We start from the raw sequence: 7,028 nt of genomic DNA on the forward strand, positions 1-7,028 counted from the left end.
CTCTCTTATTAGCATGCTTGTAGTGAAGTGTTTTAACTCCTGGTTTGAGGGAAAATGCAGTTTTTATGCAAGTTTCTACAAAAGCCAAAGGTCAAGTTGCAAGTGATAGAAATCTGAATCAGATGAGCTTGAGCAAAGAGTTGCTTTTCTTGGCCTAGATCAAAATTCAGGAAGAGCGAGACGAAGGCACCATGGGAACTCACCCCCCGGCACCTCACACTTCCACTCCTTACCAGGGCGGGTAGTTCTCTCAGACCAGCTTCACGGTGGTGAAGTTGCCAGCACACGCCCTGCGACTTAGCACGGGAGCGTCGCACCGTGAAAGGGCCTGGGAGGAAGAAACCGAAGTAGGCGGCTGCAGGAGCAACCAGAGGAGGGGTCCTGAGAGGGTTCTCCACGCTCCTTCCCCAGGACCCACCTGTCCGACACAGACGCCACCTCTGAAAGGTGGGGCTTTTCTGAGTCACCTGCACAGGCTTAGCTTCTGTGTGACAGACGCCTGCTCGAGAGGGAAGCAGGGGAATGGCTTGAGGTAGTGGATAAATGAGAGAGCACCTGGAAACTAATTTGGGCCCCTTTCATTTTCTCCAACCAGAAAACTTTTCCTTAAGTTAGGGAGTCACCAAGAACTGGCTAGATTCTAGGCGGGGTGAGGGGGGGGGGGCATCCAGTTTCTCAAAGCCCCTAAGTGATCCACAAACGCAGCCTTCCTGTGAAAACCGTGTCATTGAAGTCCAGACGTCAGTCTTCTGTCCGCCTTCTCACCTCAGTCCCCCTTCCACCTCCGTGGTGCGCAGACAGACTAAAAACCTGCTTTTTACCACGGCTCTTTGATTTCTTTAAAACTAAGAAAATTGTTTTAAAGAAAGACATTTTCTAAAAACAGCGCTGTCGCTGGACTCTAAACCCCTGGCATTCCACAGCAGTCTCGCTGCTCGTTGTGCTGGCAGCTGTGTTTCTACTCTAGTTCTGCAGTTTCCAGGGAGGATCAGACTAGGACCCCAGCAAGGGCCCGTGGTGGCCACTGTCAGCCACAGGGTCTGAGCTCCGGCATCTCTACGTTTTAAATAGGGAGCAAGGTGACGGCACCCCACTCCAGTACTGTCACCTGGAAAATCCCATGGACAGAGGAGCCTGGTGGGCTGCAGCCCATGGGGTCACAAAGAGTTGGACATGACTGAGCGACTTCCCTTTCACTTTTCACTTTCATGCATTGGAGAAGGAAACGGCCACCCACTCCAGTGTCCTTGCCTGGAGAATCCCAGGGACGATGGAGCCTGGTGAAGTCGGACACAACTGAAGTGACTTTAGTAGCAGCAGCAGCAGCAGCAGCAGTGAGCTTCCACTGTTTTGCACTTCACAGGTACATGGGGAACTATTTTTAGGCCAACACTCAGGGGTAAGAAGTTGATACAAGCTCACATTTTATAAGGTCCTAACTATTCCTTTCAGTTTTATTTTTTGTTTCTTTTTGCACGCAATCTGTTTCAGTAAACCCTGATCTATTCATAATTCTGAAGTTCCAAGTCAGCTTAACATAAAGCCCAAGAACTGCACTCAACAGCTTCAGGTCAGCGTGGTGTTTCTACACTTACCATCTCTCAGGGAAGGCTTTTTAAAAAACTTTGCTCTTCAGCCATCTCCGACTCCTCAACATCCATTCCCCTAGGAGAAAAACTGCTGCTTAGCAGCCTCTTGTCCCTCAGCATGAAAACTAGTGTCTACCTAACACACAGATATTTTTCACTAGTTTTATACTAGTTTATGGCCTGCATGAACCTGAAGTGCTGTATCAGGCAGTGACTAGCTCAGACCTCAAGAACTGCTACCTGTGAAAACAGTGGTAAAACTTTGTGGGGAAAAGATAGAAGCTTGGGGGAATCAAAATACTTAGTGATCCCATGAGAGCACTTAGAATTGTTTGTTTTGTTTTTTCACATTTGTATCAGTTGGATGCTTCCAACTGTAAGTAGCATAAAACTAACTGATCTATACCTCATGCCGTTTACTACTCAAGTCTAGAAGCAGGTGATCCGCAGGACTGGCTGGCAGTTTAACCCTTCATCTTTCCACTCTTGCCTTCCTCTACATTTTAGTTCAGTTTAGTTCAGTCGCTCAGTCATGTCTGATTCTTTGTGACCCCATGGAATGCAGCACGCCAGGCTTCCCTGTCCATCACCAACTCCCGGAGCTTGCTCAAACTCACATCCATCGAGTCGGTGACACCATCCAACCATCTCACCCTCTGTCGTCCCCTTCTCCTCCTGCCTGCAATCTTTCCCAGCATCAGGGTCTCTGTACATTAGCTTTCAACTTCAGCCATGGGATTGCTGATCACAACGTGACTGCCACAGCTCCAGGCATCGCATCCTCACATAGCATCCAAGACAAAAAGAGATAGATTCTTCTCATAAAAGGTCTCTCTCCTTTTAATCCGGGAAGAAGGTTTTCCACCCCTCCCACAGAAATTCCCTTATGTCTCATAGGCCAGGACTAGGTCACATGGCCATCTGTAGCCAGACAAGTTACCGAAGGGAATGTGAAGCTTTCCAGCCCTTCTAGTAGGAGGTGGGCAAGGAAGAAGGAGTTTGGAAATGGTTGTTGGATTGTCATTCAACAGTGTTGTTTACAATGTTCGTGAAAATTTAATGAAACACAGGCTACACAGTAAAGACAGCCATAGGACAGCTTGATCTGAAATTCGAGTGGCTGTAGGAAGTGTGAAAAATAAGTCTACATTTGGTAGAATTCAAGGTCAGGGAAGGATGACTGAGACAACAGCCCTCAGGCTTGTTCAGGATGGGTGGACCTAGAAGGCGTCTTGCTCTCTACAGAACACTATGTCCTTTGTGAAATACTGCAAATTATTGGTGTATCTAATTCCTTCTTGCAACCCAGAATAGGTGTACCTGCAGAGTCTACTGACACATGTATGCAATGAAATCACAAGGTCAGGGGTTCATGGAACGAAAGAAAAAAGTGGCTCTTGAACCAAGCATGGACAGTGAGTTCTCGGTTTTCTGCATAAATATTTACGTGAATGCCTTGACTTGGCTGTGAACGCCAGCAAGTGGGACCAGCAAAGCAGCTGCAGGTCCACAAAGTTTAAGAAAACTCTAAGGGAAAAAGTGAGACATTAGACAAAAGTCTACTGATGTCTTCCTTCCAATGAATAAAACCACGATTATTTTGTCAGGGCAGCACAATATCTTGGTCTGGTCGCTACACACAAGTTTTTACAGGCAGATCATTTCACAACCACGGGTAGGATGAGTCAGGAGCCCTGGTTTCAGCCTCCAGCCTTACCACTTGCTTTGCTCTGGCGAAGCCATCTGACATTGCCGATCCTCAGTCCCACATTTCTAAAATAGCAGCATCAACAACAATAATGATAATGGGAATAATTTTAGGGCATTCATTTACTGTCTTAGAGGCACAGTTCTAAAACCTTGGCATGCTCTGTCGCTTCAGTCATGTCCAACTCTTTGCGACCCTGTTAACTGTAGCCCACGAGGCTCCTCTGTCCATGGGATTCTCCAGGCAAGAACACTGGAGTGGGTTGCCATTTATCTTCATCGCATCCCTGGGAAGTAAGTATTATAATGATCTCTGTTTTATGTTGAGGGAATCAAGAATGAGAGAGCAGAAAAACTTGTCTGAGTGCACCCAGCTACTAAGTGGTGACTCCAGGTTCAAGCCCAAGCCTCCCGACTCCAAGGAATAGAGACCCCACCCAACTGAGAACACTTGGTGAGGATCAAGTGAGGCCAAACACATGGACACGTTCTGTAAATTGTAAAACCATACATTCATGGAAAACATAATGCAGTCCATGTGTGATAACTGGAATCACTTACTAGTAATTACTAGGCATATTAGTTACACCACCGCCCAAACAAGTAAATTCCCCTTAGTATGCTCCCTAGCAACCACCCCAGAGCACCAAGACAGACGATGCCATATCCCAGCAAAAGAACATCATCATCCTTTGAATGGCTGGTATAGAGATTGCAGTAGATATTAGAGGAATGTAGATAGTCTAGAGGAAATAAGTGTTATACTACAGCAGCCCTTCATATAAATCCCAGAGTAATTGTGACTGTTCATACTTCTTTTTGGAGGTCTTCCTACCAAAGAATTGGTGTTGGCATGGCGCCCACTGTCCAAGCCTTAGCTTCATCTGACGTTTGGGCCTTAGGTAATTCCTTCCTGCTTAGTTCAGCACCCTTCTTTCTGTGACACGATCATTAACTAGGATATTTCATTCTTAATCAACGACATCAACCACTACATGAGAAAATAAATTTCAGCCTCTTTTCAAAAGTTTCCCAGAAAACTGGGCTCCCCAGATCCTGACCCAGGCCCCTTGGGAACACTCACATCTCATCTGAATTCTATTTTATTTGTATAAAACCCTTCTTGCTTGCTCTCAGCTTTCCACGGAAACTCAAGCCAAGCAAGATTTCAGATCTCAAAGAGAAGGGAGGAAGAATTGGTACCCTTACAGGTCACACTATGCTTTCACCCCAATCTCTTGTGCATTAAAAAAAAAATTATATACATGTAATTATATAGATTAAATTTTGTAAATAATATGTATGTATTGTACACACGTATACACAACCTCACAAGAATAGGCAAATCCATAAAGCCAGAAAGTAGACTGATTGTCACCAAGGGCTGGAGGCTGAGGATGGGGGGAGATGAAATGTGAGAGCTAATTCTACAGGCTTGCTTTCTGGACTGATGAAAATATTCTAAAATCCAATTTTGAAAAAAAAAAAATCAGAGGCTGGGGGTGGGAGACAGGGGGCACAAGGGCACTGAGACCTGGATGTGTTTTTCTAAATTAAGTTGGAAAAGCAAAAACAAAATAAAAACCAATTTTGGTGATAGTTGTGCGGCTCGGTGAAGATACGGAGAACCACTGGATGGCACATTTTAAATGGGTCAATTGCAAGTTGCATTCTAGCTCCATTAAAGCTGTGTTGTTGGTTTGCTTCTTGGTCTTTTTTAATGTCCATTCTACACCTCCGGTTTACAGATGAAGCCCTGAGGCCTGAGACTTGTCCCTTTGACTGCATGAGTCACACAGCTGTGACCAGCGGCCCGGCTGGGATCTCAGAGGCCAGCTCCTCCTGTGGCCTCATGACTCCTGACTAGTCTCCTGAGGTGATGCTTTGGTTGCTGTTAAGTCCTAAATCACTTTTTATCAGGTTTCATCGATGCCATAATATGGTCATCCTTCTATTTGTAACGTTTTACAAGGGGCGACTCCTGGTCAGTTCAGGGAGAGAAGCGGGAACACGCCCATTTGTGAGTCTGTCTCCTCAAGGGCACTGGACCCACCCCCTGGCCCGGGTACTCCAGAGTCAGCGTCAGGACTTGCTCGTCTCATCCCCAGGATGCCGGAGAGGTGGTACCCACGTGAGCGGCGAGGGTGGAGAAGCCGCCCATGCTGACCGCAGAGGCCTCTTCTAGGGAGCGAATGAAGGGGGCGCAGTACCAGGCAGGAAGGCTGAGACGTCCACCATTCGTGGACCCCACCGCTTGGCTATAACAGGAATTCAGTGATTCCATCCTCACGCCTCCAAATCTGGACTAACCCAGGCCTGGGTAGGCAAGATCAACGTTTCATAATTCCCCAGGGAATCAGGAGGCCGGGGCGTGCTGGCCTGGGCACCACAGAATCGCTTTCAGCTTTAGTTTCTTTGTAAAATAAGGAGAGTGAAGCTGGTGGTTTTATTGTCCTTTCCAGACTCACAGCGACCTTTTAGAAACATCTTCGGAAGAACTGGTCCCTAACTGTTGTCCTTTCCCCGTGTCAAAATAATGCCCAGCACTGCCCAGTTGTTGCTTAGTTCCTCAGTCCTGTTGGACTCTCTGAGACCCCAGGGACTGTAGCCCGCCAGGATCCTCTGTCCATGGGATTTCCCAGGCAAGAATACTGGAGTGGGTTGCCATTTCCTTCTCCAGGAGATCTTCCCAACCCAGGGATCGAACTGGCAGGCAGATTCTTTGCCACTGAGCCACCGAGGGACGTCCACGGAGAGTCTTCAGTTAAATGTGCGTGCTGTTTCCTACAGGAATCTGTTTAAAATTAGGAGAAAGTCCAACACTGGATTTTTTTTTTTTTTTGACTGAAAGAGATCATTTGGTTTTAATGAGAACCAGAGAGGTTAAGTGACTTACTGAAGTTACTCAGCTAGTTAATGATAAAAGCCAGAATTAGAATCCCGTTCTTTGGCTACCAGCCTGTAGTATTTCCATAATGTCACAGTACCTTGTGAACTTCCTTTTCCAGCAGAGACACAGGAACAAACTGAAGTGAGAAAATGAATTTAGGTAAAGCGACCAATGAAATTTTTATCAAGAGTGATCTGCCCCTATTCCCAGGTGGCGCCATCGGTAAAGAATCCGCCTGCCAGTGCAGGAGACGCAGGAGACAGGGTTCCATCCCTGGGTCAGGAAGATCCCCTGGAGGGAAATGGCAACCCACTCCAGTGTTCTGGCCTGGAGAAGCCCATAGACAGAGGAGTCTGGTGGGCGACAGTCCGTTGGATCGCAGAATCGGATACAACTGAGCGATTGAGCACACATTGTAAACTCTGGATATTTGTTGCAGAGAAGAGCTGTCACCTTCTCATTTGCCTTGCTCTCCTGAAGCCTGACAGTGTCCTTTAGCTGTGCCACTCGAGTACCTCGGGACTGCCCAAAACAGGGCTTCAGATTACAGGTTAAAATTGGCCTCCTCCCTCTCTGAAGACCAGAGGAGGTGGGAATGTGGTGGGAGTGGGTGGCATAGTGGGAATAGAGGCGAGCGTCCCCCTCAGATGTTGGCATCCAAGGAGGGGGCAGGGAGCCCAGAGATCCCCGGGTTATAAAAATCCTGACTTCATGTCGTGGCTCGAGTGTCTTTGCAAGGTCTGCTGCTGCTACGTCTCAGCAGCATTGACAGCTGGAATCCTGCAGATTGTTCCCTTTGTGATTATAAACTGTCTCTGGAGTAGCGCGCTGTGGGCGGTTGC

Source organism: Capricornis sumatraensis, chromosome 22 (genome assembly GCF_032405125.1).
Source record: "Capricornis sumatraensis isolate serow.1 chromosome 22, serow.2, whole genome shotgun sequence".
NCBI lineage: Eukaryota > Metazoa > Chordata > Mammalia > Artiodactyla > Bovidae > Capricornis > Capricornis sumatraensis.